This window comes from Dendrobates tinctorius, unplaced genomic scaffold, assembly GCF_039654945.1.
Source record: "Dendrobates tinctorius isolate UK_male_01 unplaced genomic scaffold, ASM3965494v1 ptg000018l, whole genome shotgun sequence".
Taxonomy (NCBI): domain Eukaryota; kingdom Metazoa; phylum Chordata; class Amphibia; order Anura; family Dendrobatidae; genus Dendrobates; species Dendrobates tinctorius.
This window is the reverse complement of record NW_027361686.1, coordinates 225,576-241,947: the sequence shown is the minus strand read 5'-3', so window position 1 is coordinate 241,947 and position 16,372 is coordinate 225,576.

Here is a 16,372-nt window from a genome sequence, read left to right as displayed (position 1 = left end):
TCATAGTACGGCGGTGTGTCTGACGGCGGGTGTGCACCACCACCGTCAGAGACACTTGATTGCACTATGAAGGACCCTGTACCAGTGCCCGCGCCCAAGAGTCGGCCTACCCACCTGTCCAGGGCAACGGCACTCGCACGGTGTCGTGCGCTAGGTGGTGACCCCGGCCATGGGGGGGGAGGCAGCACAGTTAGGGAGTTTTAGAAAGTGGCAAATGTTGATGTTGGACATTCAGCTGATGCAAAAGGTGAAATAGGTCAAGTCCCAGGAATAGGTGGACCAAAGCAAGCCATTTTTCTGTCACCCTATGTGTCATCAGAGGAAGGTGGGACAAAATCCTTGGAAACCCATGCGTGGTTCATTTTAATGAAGGTTAGATCATCCACATTTTGGGTTGACAGACGGGTCCTTTTTTCTGTCAGGATTGATCCAGCTGCACTGAAGACTCTTTCCGATAGCACACTTGCAGCTGGGCAAGCGAGCTCCTGTAAGGCATATTGGGCCAATTCAGGCCAGGTGTCCAGTTTAGCGGCCCAATAGTCAAAGGGGAATGACCTGTGTGGGAGAACATCGATATGGGAGGAAAAGTAGTTTGTAACCATAGTTGACAACTGCTGTCTCCTGTCACTTTCCATCGATGCAGTATTACCAGTTGTGTGAGCAGTACTTGAAAAATCAGTCCACAACATTGTCATGAAACCCCTGTCTCCAACGCCACTTCTGTGTGCACCACGAACACCTCTGCCAAGCTGCCCCCGGCCCGTACGGCTCGTGTGAGAACCATCACCGCTGCTGTGTGCTGGGAATGCCTCAAGCAACCGATTTACCAGAGTTGCTTGTTTATTAGCCAATATTAGGTCAAGGTTCTCCTGTGGCATGATGTTTTGTAATTTGCCTTTATAGCGTGGATCCAGGATGCTGGCCAACCAGTAGTCGTCATCGTTCATCATTTTGGCAATGCGTGGGTCCCTTTTTAGAATCTGCAAGGCATAATCTGACATGTGGGCCAATGTTCCCGGTGTCAATGATGCACTGCGAGTGCTTGTTGGAGGAGCACTTTTTGGCAAATCCACATCCCTCCAGTCACGCACAAACCCTGTACCAGACCTTGCCACGCCAACACGAGATGCATCCTCCTCCCCTAAGTAATCATCCCCATCATCCTCCTCCTCCTCCTCTTCTTCCTCCACCTCGTCCAGGAGAGGTCCCTGAGCAGACAATGGCTGAATGTCATCAAGGATTCCCTCCTCCTCTTCCTCCTCATCAACATTGGCTGCAGACGCCTGCTCCTTAAGGTGCGTCAAAGTTTGCATGAGCAGACGCATAAGTGGGATGCTCATGCTTAGGATGGCGTCGTCTGCGCTTACCAGCCGTGTGCATTCCTCAAAACACTGAAGGACTTTACAGAGGTCTTTCAGCTTCGACCACTGCACACCTGTCAACTCCATGTCTGCTCTCAAAGTGCCTGGCCGTGTATCCTCCCACAAATGCATTATGGCCTGCCTCTGCTCGCACAGCCGCTCCACCATGTGCAGGGTGGAGTTCCACCTTGTTGCAATGTCGATAATGAGGCGGTGGTTGGGAAGGTGGAGCAATCGCTGCAGCTTCTGGAGCAGGGCTGTTAACTCCGGATAATTTTTGAGGAAGCACTGCACCACCAGGTTCAAGGTGTGAGCCAAGCAAGGTATATGGCTGAGTTTTGAAAGGGCTATGGCTGCCACAAAATTACGGCCGTTATCACTAACTACCTTGCCTGCCTCAAGATGTACACTGCCCAGCCATGACTCAGTTTGTCGCTTCAAGTACTCGGCCAGCACCTCGGCGGTGTGTCTGTTGCCCAAACACATCATCTGCAACACAGCCTTCTGACGCGTTCCACTAGCTGCTCGATAGGGGGACACATCGTGTGCAACAGTGGCAGTTGCAGATGGAGTGCTCGTACGACTGCGCTCTGTGGACGAGCTTTCGCTTCTGGAGGAGGAGGAGGAGGGTCGAACGCCTACAGCCAACTGTTTCCTATACCGTGGGCTACGCAGCACTGTCCCACCACCGCTGTCCCCTGTGGACCCTGCATCCACCACATTAACCCAGTGCGCAGTGATGGACACGTAGCGGCCCTGGCCATGCCGACTGGACCATGCATCAGTTGTGAGGTGCACCTTTCCGCTCACTGACTGCTTGAGTGCATGGACAATGCGGTCTTTCACATGATGGTGGAGGGCTGGGATGGCTTTGCGAGAGAAGAAGTGGCGACTGGGTAGGTCATAGCGTGGTACTGCATAGGCCATGAGTCGCGGAAAGCTGTGCTTTCCACCAACCAAAAGGGCATCATCTCAAACGAGATTAGTTTGGCAATGTGGGCGTTCAAACCCAGTGTACGCGGATGAGAGACTGAGTACTTTCTTGACCTACTCATAGTGTCTGGGAGGGTGAGCTGGACTTGAGAGCTGCATATGGTGGAAGTAGCGATGGACAGGGCGGACTGAGAGAGGGTTGATGATGGTGATGGAGTTGGTGTTCTTGCTGATGGCCTAGAATCAGTCTTTCGTTGATATAACAGTGGGATTCCCTGACTGCTGTGGCCTTGCAACGACACCTCAACATTTGCTGCTGTGCTAACCGGTGGGCTTACAGTGGGGGAAACAATGTAGCGTTGCTGACTACCTTCGTTGTGATCAGTTGCACATGTGGCACTTGAGGTTTGGTGTTGTGTCCACGCTTGCAAGTGCATGCTGGTTAAATGTCTAAGCATGCAACTGGTATTCAAATTTTTCAGATTTTTCCCTCGGCTAAAGGTCTTTGCGCACTTCTTACAGATAACCTTGGCCTGATCATGAGGATTTTGTTCAAAAAAGTGCCACACTGCACTCTTCCTACTTTGGCAGACATTTTGCGGCCTAGCACGCTGTGATCTTTTGACCCTCTGGACAAGCTGTCCAGCAACTCTTTTGAGGTTTGGAACCTGTCTTTGGAGTGCTCCGGGCCTGCCAGATAACAGCTGTTGTGATGTCGATGTCTGCTGTGGATGCTCCTCATCTGAGCTATTGGAAGCAGCACCCTCTTCCCCCAATGGATGCCAATCTGGGTCAACAACTGGGTCATCCATCACCTCCTCTTCTATGTCATGTGCACCTTCCTCTGTGTCACCGTGTATGGTGGTATAGTGTGCGGGAAGGGGCACCTGAGTCTGATCAGGGTCAGAATCTGGCTCTGTACACTGCGATGACAATGTAGTGCTCTGAGTGAATGTACCAGCAGAATCATCCATCAGCGGCTGTGCATCAGTGCACTCCATGTCAGATTCATCTTGGCCTGGGTAATTCACCATTTCACTTGATAATCCAGGCATGGTATGTGAAAACAGCTCCATGGAGTAATCAGTAGTATGGCCTGCGTCATCCTTCAATCTTGGTTGGGGTGAAGGACACAAGGAAAGGTGTGGTTCATGAACATGAGCCTCCAATGATGACTCAGTGCTTTTACTTTTTACAACTGAAGAAGAGGAGGCGATAGAGCTGGAGGCTGAGTCAGCAATGTAAGACAAAACTTTTTCCTGATGCTCTGGCTTTAAAAGCGGTTTGCCAACTTCTAGAAAACTAAGCGTTCGAGGCCTTATGTAGCCAGACGATGACGCAGGCTCAACACCTCCTGCATTCGGTCCTATTTTGCTCTTGCCACTACCATCAGATCCACCACCAACACCATCATTACCAGCTGCCAACCCCCGCCCAATTCCACGGCCTCTTCCACCAGCCTTCCTCATTTTTGGTAGAAATGTAGACAAAATCCAACAAACTATATAGTAATGTAAAACAAAGTACAAGGTGTCTATAGGACAGGGGAGATTTTGAATTTCTGCAGACACTTGTGGACACTGGACACTTTTGGATTGTGTGAGGCCCACTGATATCTGAGCGCTATGTGACAGGCTCGATGGCACAGCTGTGACCAAAGTGACTAGAGGATAAGGGAGATTTTGAATTTCTGCAGACACTTGTGGACACTGGACACTTTTGGATTGTGTGAGGCCCAATGAATATCTGAGCGCTATGTGACAGGCTCGATGGCACAGCTGTGACCAAAGTGACTAGAGGATAAGGGAGATTTTGAATTTCTGCAGACACTTGTGGACACTGGACACTTTTGGATTGTGTGAGGCCCAATGAATATCTGAGCGCTATGTGACAGGCTCGATGGCACAGCTGTGACCAAAGTGACTAGAGGATAAGGGAGATTTTGAATCTCTGCACACACTTTTGGACACTGGACACTTTTGGATTGTGTGAGGCCCAATGAATATCTGAGCGCTATGTGACAGGCTCGATGGCACAGCTGTGACCAAAGTGACTAGAGGATAAGGGAGATTTTGAATCTCTGCACACACTTTTGGACACTGGACACTTATGGATTGTGTGAGGCCCAATGAATATCTGAGCGCTATGTGACAGGCTCGATGGCACAGCTGTGACCAAAGTGACTAGAGGATAAGGGAGATTTTGAATCTCTGCACACACTTTTGGACACTGGACACTTTTGGATTGTGTGAGGCCCAATGAATATCTGAGCGCTATGTGACAGGCTCGATGGCACAGCTGTGACCAAAGTGACTAGAGGATAAGGGAGATTTTGAATCTCTGCACACACTTTTGGACACTGGACACTTTTGGATTGTGTGAGGCCCAATGAATATCTGAGCGCTATGTGACAGGCTCGATGGCACAGCTGTGACCAAAGTGACTAGAGGATAAGGGAGATTTTGAATCTCTGCACACACTTTTGGACACTGGACACTTTTGGATTGTGTGAGGCCCAATGAATATCTGAGCGCTATGTGACAGGCTCGATGGCACAGCTGTGACCAAAGTGACTAGAGGATAAGGGAGATTTTGAATCTCTGCACACACTTTTGGACACTGGACACTTTTGGATTGTGTGAGGCCCAATGAATATCTGAACGCTATGTGACTGGCTCGATGGCACAGCTGTGACCAAAGTGACTAGAGGATAAGGGAGATTTTGAATCTCTGCACACACTTTTGGACACTGGACACTTTTGGATTGTGTGAGGCCCAATGAATATCTGAGCGCTATGTGACAGGCTCGATGGCACAGCTGTGACCAAAGTGACTAGAGGATAAGGGAGATTTTGAATTTCTGCAGACACTTGTGGACACTGGACACTTTTGGATTGTGTGAGGCCCAATGAATATCTGAGCGCTATGTGACAGGCTCGATGGCACAGCTGTGACCAAAGTGACTAGAGGATAAGGGAGATTTTGAATCTCTGCACACACTTTTGGACACTGGACACTTTTGGATTGTGTGAGGCCCAATGAATATCTGAGCGCTATGTGACAGGCTCAATGGCACAGCTGTGACCAAAGTGACTAGAAGATAAGGGAGATTTTGAATCTCTGCACACACTTTTGGACACTGGACACTTTTGGATTGTGTGAGGCCCAATGAATATCTGAGCGCTATGTGACAGGCTCGATGGCACAGCTGTGACCAAAGTGACTAGAGGATAAGGGAGATTTTGAATCTCTGCACACACTTTTGGACACTGGACACTTTTGGATTGTGTGAGGCCCAATGAATATCTGAGCGCTATGTGACAGGCTCGATGGCACAGCTGTGACCAAAGTGACTAGAGGATAAGGGAGATTTTGAATCTCTGCACACACTTTTGGACACTGGACACTTTTGGATTGTGTGAGGCCCAATGAATATCTGAGCGCTATGTGACAGGCTCGATGACACAGCTGTGACCAAAGTGACTAGAGGATAAGGGAGATTTTGAATCTCTGCACACACTTTTGGACACTGGACACTTTTGGATTGTGTGAGGTCCAATGAATATCTGAGCGCTATGTGACAGGCTCGATGGCACAGCTGTGACTAAAGTGACTAGAGGATAAGGGAGATTTTGAATCTCTGCACACACTTTTGGACACTGGACACTTTTGGATTGTGTGAGGCCCAATGAATATCTGAGCGCTATGTGACAGGCTCGATGGCACAGCTGTGACCAAAGTGACTAGAGGATAAGGGAGATTTTGAATCTCTGCACACACTTTTGGACACTGGACACTTTTGGATTGTGTGAGGCCCAATGAATATCTGAGCGCTATGTGACTGGCTCGATGGCACAGCTGTGACCAAAGTGACTAGAGGATAAGGGAGATTTTGAATCTCTGCACACACTTTTGGACACTGGACACTTTTGGATTGTGTGAGGCCCAATGAATATCTGAGCGCTATGTGACAGGCTCGATGGCACAGCTGTGACCAAAGTGACTAGAGGATAAGGGAGATTTTGAATCTCTGCACACACTTTTGGACACTGGACACTTTTGGATTGTGTGAGGCCCAATGAATATCTGAGCGCTATGTGACAGGCTCGATGGCACAGCTGTGACCAAAGTGACTAGAGGATAAGGGAGATTTTGAATCTCTGCACACACTTTTGGACACTGGACACTTTTGGATTGTGTGAGGCCCAATGAATATCTGAGCGCTATGTGACAGGCTCGATGGCACAGCTGTGACCAAAGTGACTAGAGGATAAGGGAGATTTTGAATCTCTGCACACACTTTTGGACACTGGACACTTTTGGATTGTGTGAGGCCCAATGAATATCTGAGCACTATGTGACAGGTTCGATGGCACAGCTGTGACCAAAGTGACTAGAGGATAAGGGAGATTGGATTGCTTTTAAAAAAGCAGTTTGCAGAGCAGTGGGTAAACAGCAATGCCAGCCTGTCAGGAAGCCTTAAAAGGCAGCCCAACAACCTACACCACTGATACAGCACAATATAGCCTCCCCTTGCACTGCACACACAGTGACTGGTGTGTTGTGCAGGCCAAATTGCTAGCAGCAGAAGCAGTTTTTTTTTCTTCTCAGCAGGACAAAAAAAAAAAATTGGGATTGCTTTTAAAAAAGCAGTTTGCGGAGCAGTGGGTAAACAGCAATGCAGGAATGTCAGGAAGCCTTAGAAGGCAGCCCAACAACCAACACCACGGATACACCACTATATAGCCTCCCCTTGCACTGCACACACAGTGACTGGTGTGTTGTGCAGGCCAAATCACTAGCAGCAGAAGCAGTTTTTTTGTCTTCTTCCCTGCCTAACGCTCTCCCTACAGAATCAGCTGCAACCTCTCCCTATACTGAGATCGGCAGAAGTAAGATGGCGGTCGGCGTGCACGCCCTTTTATACCCCCTGTGACGCCCACCAAAGCAAGCCAATCACTTGCATGCCCTTCTGAAAGATGGTGGTGACCCCTGCCTATGTCATCACGTTGCCCACAGTGTCCGTGGATCCTGATTGGCTGAAAAAGAGCGCAAAACAAACTTTTGAAACGCGACTTTGGCGCGTAAGTCGCCGACCTCGTGGCCGACCTCATCCTAGGGTCGGGTTTCGTTTCATGAAACCCGACTTTGCCAAAAGTCGGCGACTTTTGAAATTTTTCGACCCGTTTCGCTCAACTCTAGTTCCATGCAAAAGGTGTGAATAAGTACCTACAAATAGTGTTGAGCAATACCACCCGATACTGAAAAATATCGTATCGGAATGGATCGGCCGATCTAAAAAAAGTATCGGGTATCGCCGATTCCGATCCCGGAAGTCCCATTCAAGTCAATGGAACAGAAATATCCGAATTAAAAAAAAACCCTTTCTTTCCCTGTTGGTTAATTCTACATGGAGAAAAACAACTAATAATAATGTAGAATGTATTGTGGGAGGTGTAGGAGACATTAAAGCCATAGAGGTTTAGCCCAATCAAATGGAATCGCAGTATTTTTTTTTTTTTTTTTAAAGACGTTCGTAGTTAAAAAGATATTGACTATGTTAAAGTCTTTAATTTTTTGTCAGATATGTATGTTTCACTACTTCCATGCTCTTCACCTTCTTTTTTACTTCTCCCACCCTTTATCCTTCATGATCCTCAGCAGGAGCTTCTTCTTCTTCTTCCTTTTTCCTTCTTTCTTCTTCTCCCTTCTTCTTCCTTCTTCTTCTTCCTTCTGTGGTCTTCAGGGTCACATTGTCAGGGAGATCCAGAGTGAGAATCAAAAACCATTTCCACAAGCTTGAACTTGGAAAAGTAGCAGAAGGTACAAGAAGTCTGAGGAACGGCTGAGAACCAGCTGACGGTACTGGAACCCGGAGGGGCAGCAGAATGAACAAGAGCCAATGGCACAACCGTGGACCAGCTGACGTTGCTGGAACACGGTTACTAAGCAGGAGGTACCTGTGCTCCAAAGCACTACCAAGGACCAGCAGACGTTGCTGGAACTCGAATGCCAAGAAGGAGGCACCTAGGCCAAAGGCACTGCCGATAACCAGCTGACGGTGCTGGAACCCGGATGGGTAGCAGAAGCTGCAAGTGGAAATAACACTAGTGAGGACCAGCTGACGGTGCTGGAACCCGGTGGGGCAGCAGAAGGAACAAGAGCAAATGGAAGAACCGTGGACCAGCTGACAGTGCTGTAACACGGTTTCTAAGCAGGAGGTACCTGTGCTACAAAGCACTACCAAGGACCAGCAGATGTTGCTGGAACTCGGATAACAAGAAAGAGGCACCTAGGCCAAAGGCTCTGCCGAGAACCAGCTGATGGTGCTGGAACCCGGATGGGTAGCAGAAGGTACCCAGGAAAAAAACAAAGTTGCAAGGCTGTGAGCTGGCCGCAGTTACCGTAACCCACAGTCCTACAGGGGGTGCTTGTCCTATTGGCACTACGGAACCAGCCTTTATTACCAGAACCCGCAGCCCACATAGGAAGCACCGAAACTGCAGGCACCATAGACTCGGCTAACTCGACCGCAACACGACAGGACAACGTATCGGTGGCAAAGTGACGTTGACACTACCCGGAAACAGCAGGCGTGCTGGAACCAGTCTGGGCAGGAGGGAGTGCCCGTGCCAAAGACACTTCCAAGAACCAGCTGACGGTGCTGGAACCTGGATGGGTAGCATTAGCTACAAGAGTCAATGGAACTACCGAGAACCAGCTGACGGTGCTGGAACCCTGAGGGGCAGCAGAAGGAACAACAGCCAATGGCACAACCATGGACCAGCTGACGTTGCTGGAACCCGGTTACTAAGCAGGAGGTACCTGTGCTCCAAAGCACTACCAAGGACCAGCAGACGTTGCTGGAACTCGGATACCGAGAAGGAGGCACCTAGGCCAAAGGCTCTGCCGAGAGCGAGCTGACGGTGCTGGAACCCGGATGGGTAGCAGAAGCTGCAAGAGCAAATGACACTAGCAAGGACCAGCTGATGGTGCTGGAACCCGGAGGGGCAGCAGAAGGAACAAGAGCCAATGGGACAACTGTGGACCAGCTGACGGTGCTAAAACATGGCTTCTAAGCAGGAGGTACCTGTGCTAAAAAGCACTACCAAGGACCAGCAGATGTTGCTGGAACTCGGATACCATGAAGGAGGCACCTAGGCCAAAGGCTCTGCCGAGAACCAGCTGACGGTGCTGGAACCCGGATGGGTAGCAGAAGGTACCCATGAAAAACAAAGTTGCAAGGCCGCAAGCCGGCCGCAGTTACCGAAACCCACAGTCCTACAGGGAGTGCTTGTCCTATTGGCACTATGGAACCAGCCTTTGTTACCAGAACCCGCAGCCCACATAGGAAGCACCGAAACTGCAGGCACCATAGACTCGGCTAACCCGACCGCAACACGACAGGACAACGTATCAGTGGCAAAGTGACGTCGACACTACCCGGAAACAGCAGGCGTGCTGTAACCAGGCTGGGCAGGAGGGAGTACCCATGCCAAAGACACTGCCAAGAACCAGCTGACGGTGCTGGAACCCGGAGGGGCAGCAAAAGGAACAAGAGCCAATGGCACAACCGTGGACCAGCTGACATTGCTGGAACCCGGTTACTAAGCAGGAGGTACCTGTGCTCCAACGCACTACCAAGGACCAGCAGACGTTGCTGGAACTCGGATACCAAGAAGGAGGCACCTAGGCCAAAGGCACTGCCGAGAACCAGCTGACGGTGCTGGAACCCGGATGTGTAGCAGAAGCTGCAAGAGCAAATGACACTATCGAGGACCAGCTGACGGTGCTGGAACCCGGTGGGGCAGCAGAAGGAACAAGAGCCAATGGGAGAACCGTGGACCAGCTGACGGTGCTGTAACACGGTTTCTAAGCAGGAGGTACCTGTGCTACAAAGCACTACCAAGGACCAGCAGACGTTGCTGGAACTCGGATACCAAGAAGGAGGCACCTAGGCCAAAGGCTCTGCCGAGAACCAGCTGATGGTGCTGGAACCCTTATGGGTAGCAGAAGGTACCCAGGAAAAAAACAAAGTTGCAAGGCCGTGAGCCGGCCGCAGTTACCGAAACCCACAGTCCTACAGGGAGTGCTTGTCCTATTGGCACTATGGAACCAGCCTTTGTTACCAGAACCCGCAGCCCACATAGGAAGCACCGAAACTGCAGGCACCATAGACTCGGCTAACCCGACCGCAACACGACAGGACAACGTATCAGTGGCAAAGTGACGTCGACACTACCCGGAAACAGCAGGCGTGCTGTAACCAGGCTGGGCAGGAGGGAGTACCCATGCCAAAGACACTGCCAAGAACCAGCTGACGGTGCTGGAACCCGGAGGGGCAGCAAAAGGAACAAGAGCCAATGGCACAACCGTGGACCAGCTGACGTTGCTGGAACCCGGTTACTAAGCAGGAGGTACCTGTGCTCCAAAGCACTACCAAGGACCAGCAGACGTTGCTGGAACTCGGATACCAAGAAGGAGGCACCTAGGCCAAAGGCACTGCCGAGAACCAGCTGACGGTGCTGGAACCCGGATGTGTAGCAGAAGCTGCAAGAGCAAATGACACTATCGAGGACCAGTTGAGGGTGCTGGAACCCGGTGGGGCAGCAGAAGGAACAAGAGCCAATGGGAGAACCGTGGACCAGCTGACGGTGCTGTAACACGGTTTCTAAGCAGGAGGTACCTGTGCTACAAAGCACTACCAAGGACCAGCAGACGTTGCTGGAACTCGGATACCAAGAAGGAGGCACCTAGGCCAAAGGCTCTGCCGAGAACCAGCTGATGGTGCTGGAACCCTGATGGGTAGCAGAAGGTACCCAGGAAAAAACAAAGTTGCAAGGCCGTGAGCCGACCGCAGTTACCGAAACCCACAGTCCTACAGGGGGTGCTTGTCCTATTGGCACTACAGAACCACAGAACCAGCAGCCCACATAGGAAGCACCGAAACTGCAGGCACCATAGACTCGGCTAACCCGACCGCAACACGACAGGACAACGTATTGGTGGCAAAGTGACGTTGACACTACCCGGAAACAGCAGGCGTGCTGGAACCAGGCTGGGCAGGAGGAAGTACCCGTGCCAAAGACACTGCCGAGAACCAGCTGACGGTGCTGGAACCCGGAGGGGCAGCAAAAGGAACAAGAGCCAATGGCACAACCGTGGACCAGCTGACGGTGCTGGAACACGGTTTCTAAGCAGGAGGTATCTGTGCGAAAAAGCACTACCAAGGACCAGCAGACGTTGCTGGAACTCGGATACCATGAAGGAGGCACCTAGGCCAAAGGCTCTGCCGAGAACCAGCTGACGTTGCTGGAACCCGGCTAGGCAGGAGGGAGTACCCGTGGCAAACACACTTCTGAGCAGCAACATGCGATGTTGAAGCCCAGGGGTTAATCAGGCAGCAGGCTGAGGCCAACTTGGAGCGAGTTTTATATTGGTTGTACACAACTACTGATTGTAACCGTGATCCACTTTGGCCTCTGGCTCTACTGTCTCTAGTATTTCCCCTGGCCTCCAACCACGGCAGTTGCTGCTCTGCAGAGTTGTCTGCACAATCCACACTTGTTCATGGGGCTCAGTCACGTCAGTTGATCCCCTGATGTGTGTCCGGCAAGGTGTCCTGCTCTGTCCACATTCCCACAAACTATTAATGGGAATGGGGACAGAGCAGGAGACATTGCTGGACACACCACAGGGGATCAACTGACGTGACTGAGCCCCAGTAACACAGGAACAAGTGTGGATTGTGCAGACGGCACATCAGAGCAGCGACTGGCGGGGTTGGAGGCCAGGGGAAATACTAGAGACAGTACAGCCAGAGGCCTAAGTGGACCACGGTTAAAAGTCAGTAGTAGTGTGATGTTGGAGGCAGCAGGAGACTTTGCCATCCGCACAGCAGGGGAACAGCTGGCGTTACTGAACCCCACAGACACAGGAGCGAGTGTTTCTATCTGTGCGGATGGCACTTCCAAGCTACAACTGGCTGTGTTGAACCCCAGGATCAATGCTCCGAGCAGGCTGAGGCCTACTTTGAGCAAGTGGAAAATAACATGTAGTGTGATGTTGGAGGCAGCAGGAGACTTTGCCATCCGCACAGCAGGGGAACAGCTGGCGTTACTGAACCCCACAGACACAGGAGCGAGTGTTTCTATCTGTGCGGATGGCACTTCCAAGCTACAACTGGCTGTGTTGAAGCCCAGGATCAATGCTCTGAGCAGGCTGAGGCCTACTTGGAGCAAGTGGAAAATAACATGTAGTGTGATGTTGGAGGCAGCAGGAGACTTTGCCATCCGCACAGCAGGGGAACAGCTGGCGTTACTGAACCCCACAGACACAGGAGCGAGTGTTTCTATCTGTGCGGATGGCACTTCCAAGCTACAACTGGCTGTGCTGAAGCCCAGGATCAATGCTCCGAGCAGGCTGAGGCCTACTTGGAGCAAGTGGAAAATAACATGTAGTGTGATGTTGGAGGCAGCAGGAGACTTTGCCATCCGCACAGCAGGGGAGCAGCTGGCATTACTGAACCCCACTAACACAGGAGATAGTGTGTGTTTCTCTAGTTAAGACGGCTCTTCTGAACACCAACTGGCATTGTTGGAGCCCAGGATGAGGCATGGAGTTGGCTGAGGCCAACTTGCAGCACGTTTTATAGAGGTTGTAGACTACTACTGATTGTAACCGTGCTCCACTTAGGCCTCTGGCTCCACTGTCTCTAGTATTTCCCCTGGCCTCCAACCCCGCCAGTGACAGCTCTGAAGTGGCGTCAGCACAATCCACACTTGTTCCTGTGTTACTTGGTCTCAGTCCCGTCAGTTGATCCCCCGATGTGTGTCCGGCAAGGTCTCCTGCTCTGTCCTCATTCACACTACTAGTAATGGGAATGTGGACAGAGCAGGAGACCTTTACGGACACACGTCAGGGGATCAACTGACGTGACTGAGGCCAAGTAACACAGGAACAAATGTGGATTGTGCTGACGCCACTTCAGAGCTGTCACTGGCGGGGTTGGAGGCAAGGGTAAATACTAGAGACAGTGGAGCCAGAGGCCTAAGTGGAGCAGGGTTAAAAATCAGTTGTAGCTTGAATGTGGATGGAGCAGGAGACTTTGCCGTCCACACAGCAGGGGAACAGCTGGCATTACTGAACCCCACTAACACTAACACAGGAGTGAGTGTTTATATCTGTGCGGACGGCACTTCCAGGCTACAACTGGCTGTGTTGTAGCCCAGGATCAATGCTCCGAGCAGGCTGAGGCCTACTTGGAGCGAGGAGAAAAAGCGTTGTAGTGTGAGTTTGGAGGCAGCTGGAGACTTTGCCGTCCGCACAGCAGGGGAACAGCTGTCGTTACTGAACCCCACTAACACAGGAGCGAGTGTTTTTCTCTGAGGCCTAATTGGAGCAAGTTTAATATCTGATGTTCTAGTGTGAATGTGGAGGGAGCAGGAGATATTGCCGGACACACAGCAGGGGAGCAGCTGGCATTACTGAACCCCACTAACACAGAATCTAGTGTTTTTCTCTGTGCAGATGGCACTTCTGAGCAACAACTGGTGGTGCTGGAGCCCAGAGTCAATCATGGAGTAGGCTGAGGCCTAATTGGAGCAAGTTTAATATCTGATGTTGGGTGAATGTGGACAGAGCAGGCGAAATTGCCGGACACACAGCAGAGGATCAGCTGACGTTACTGAACCCCAATAACACAGGAGCAAGTGTTGACTGTGCAGATGGCACTTCTGAGCAGCAACTGGTGGTGTTGGAGCCTAGGGATTACAGTTTAGGTGGTAGAAACATGAACACAACAGGAGACCTGGATACTGTTGCCAACCAATTATTTAATCTGGAAGAGGACTGGCAAATTCCGGCGCGATCCAGGCCTTGTTCATTTTCAGAAAAGTAAGCCGGTCAATGTTATCAGAGGATAGTCGCATGCGACGGTCTGTTAGTACACCACCTGCGGCACTAAAGACGCGTTCCGATAATACACTAGCAGCAGGACAAGCCAGCACCTCCAATGCATACTGGCTAAGCTCTGACCATGTATCCAGATTAGAGACCCAAAACTTGAAGGGGGAAGAGCCATCTGGGAGTACACTGAGAGGGCAAGACATGTAGTCTCTCACCATTTGACGGAAACATTGCCTCCTGCTGACTGGAGCCGTCTGTGATGGTGTAGACATTTGCCACATTTGGGCCACACTTGTCTTGCCTTGTGCTGAGGTGCTGCCTCAACTCCCTCTTTGTGCAGAGCTTCCTCCACTGCCTTGACGCACAGAGCTGCTTTGTAAAGCACTAGCAGCACTGCTCTCGGGTGGAATGGAGAACACGATGGAATGCACCAGTGTGTCTTGGTACTCCCGCATTTTATGCTCCCGGTTCAATGGTGTTATGAGGCTTTGCAAGTTGTCCCGGTAGCGAGGATCTAGGAGGGTGTACACCCAATAATCAGCCGTGTAGAGAATGTGGGCGATGCGGCGGTCGTTTCTCAGGCACTGCAGCATGAAGTCAACCATGTGCTGCAGACTCCCAACTGCCAAAGAAACGCTGTCCCCTGCTTGAGGCGTGATCTCTGCCTGCTCTGCATCACCCCACCCTCGCTTTACATACTGACTAGAGCTTTGTGTACCTCCCTCCTGTGGAGAGATGTCTTCCTCCTCCATCGACTCCTCCTCATCCTCCTCACAAAGTGTCCCCTGCCTAGGCCTTTGTGAGGAAGCACGTAGCGCAGACTGTCCAGAAGCAGATGGCATTTGGGACTCCTCATCCTCCACCTCTTCCAAAACCTCATTCCTTAGTGCTTGCAGTGTTTTTGGAAGCATGCAGATAAGGGGGACAGTCATGCTGACTAGTGCATCATCTGCACTCGCCATCCGCATGGAATCATCGAAGGCACGCAAAACGAAGCAGATGTCCTTCATAGAGGCCCACTCAGTGGTGCTGATGTGTGACCGGCGCACATTGCGACTTGTTTGCGCCTGATGCAGCTGGTACTCCATGACTGCTGCCTGCTGCTCACACAACCGCTCCAACATATGTAACGTTGAATTCCAACTGGTGGGTAGGTCACATATGATGCGATGTTCCGGAAGGCGTAATCGGCGCTGCAGAGCAGCAAGGCGCGATCTTGCTGTGCTGGAACGCCGCAAGTTAGCGCACTCTATGCGGACCTTGTGCAGCAGTGCATCAAGATCCGGATAGTCCCTCAGAAAGCTCTGCACGACCAAGTTGAGCACATGTGCCAGACATGGGATGTGTGTGAGGTTGCCAAGGCCCAGAGCTGCCACCAGATTTCTGCCATTGTCACACACTACCAAGCCCGGTTGGAGATTCGCTGGCAGAAACCACACGTCGCTCTCCTGCTTGATGGCATTCCAGAGCTCCTTCGCTGTGTGGCTTCGATTCCCCAATGAAATTAATTTCAGTACGGCCTGTTGACGTTTGGCCACGGCTGTGCTCATATCGGTCGTAACAGGCTCCTGCTGCGCTGTTTCAGAGGAACTGGAGTAGGAGGAGGAGTCAATGTGTACAGACTGGATTCCTGCAATCCGTGGAGTTGGCAGAACACGTAGAGCGCCACTCTCCAGATCTGTACCCGGCTCCACAACATTGACCCAATCGGCAGTGAGGGAAAGGTATCGTCCCTGTCCATGGTTACTGGTCCACGCATCGGTGGTCAGGTGGACCTTGCTACTGACGGCTTTTAGTAGCGCATGTTTTTTATGTTTGCCTCCACATGTTTCTGCAGGGCAGGGATGGCTCGCCTGCTGAAATAAAAGCAGCTGGGCACAGTGTATTGTGGGACTGCCAATGCCATGAAATCCCGGAAGGTGTCAGTCTCCACCAGCCTGAATGACAGCATTTCAAGGGCCAGTAGTTTGGCAATGCCAGCATTCAGAGCCTGTGCTCGGGGATGGTTTGCCGAGTATGGCCGCCTTTTCTCCCATGCCTGTGCTACCGATGGCTGCCGAGTGGCCTTTGAGTGTGAGGATGACTTGGAACGTGGTGCTGTGGGTGGAATGTCACAGGGTCTCCGGACAACAGTGCCAAAGGAAGACGAACCAGCTGTGTGTGAGCTGGAG